The sequence below is a fragment of the Galeopterus variegatus genome, unplaced genomic scaffold (assembly GCF_000696425.1).
Source record: "Galeopterus variegatus unplaced genomic scaffold, G_variegatus-3.0.2 Scaffold131, whole genome shotgun sequence".
NCBI lineage: Eukaryota > Metazoa > Chordata > Mammalia > Dermoptera > Cynocephalidae > Galeopterus > Galeopterus variegatus.
Genome location: NW_007726242.1, coordinates 954743 through 955326, shown reverse-complemented (window position 1 = coordinate 955326; position 584 = coordinate 954743). Strand labels below are relative to the sequence as shown.

The 584-nt window shown below is 35.3% G+C and overlaps 1 protein-coding gene across 2 annotated transcripts in view; it reads right to left on the bottom strand.

Moving 5' to 3' along the window:
• The window catches only part of ZNF454 (zinc finger protein 454), a 30034-nt gene that overhangs the window by 24197 nt on the left and 5253 nt on the right, over positions 1-584 (bottom strand). The gene's annotated exons all lie outside the window — the stretch shown is intronic.

The window sequence follows — 584 nt, the reverse complement described above, 5'->3', positions numbered from 1 at the left end:
TAAGATTAAAAATAAGTGTCTACTCTAAACCAAGAATAATTAGTACAGCAATGAAAAAGTTGTAGATCCAATACCTAGAAAATCAGAAATAAAACCTATTGGCATTGTTCTATAGGGTCTTTGTAGTCGTAGACAGTGACGAGAGGGAAATAAATACTTAGAAATGACTAATTAGCATTTCTTTATATCAACAATTTCCAGTTTAAAAAAAGAGGAGATGGTTCTATCTAAAAACAGCTTTTATGGGAAATGTGGGGGAGGTATAAAACTTTATTGGGAGATATGTCTGACTGGCTAAACTGCTACTCATCCTGCATAAACTGGCTCAAGTGGTGGCATCTCCAGAAATAAGATATGATAAAACACATGGTTGGGAAAGAGACCTGGGAAGGACTGAACCGTAACAGTGTTTTCATGTCACCACCCACGCCTGACTCTAAAATCTCTTCAAGGCATAGAAGTCCTTCTTTAGATTCACATTCCTCCACACAAGTACAATAAAGAATTAGTTTCAATGATGAATAAATCAATGATTAAATGATTTAAATAAAAACATTATGCCAGAGTAGTAGGCCTGTGGATGG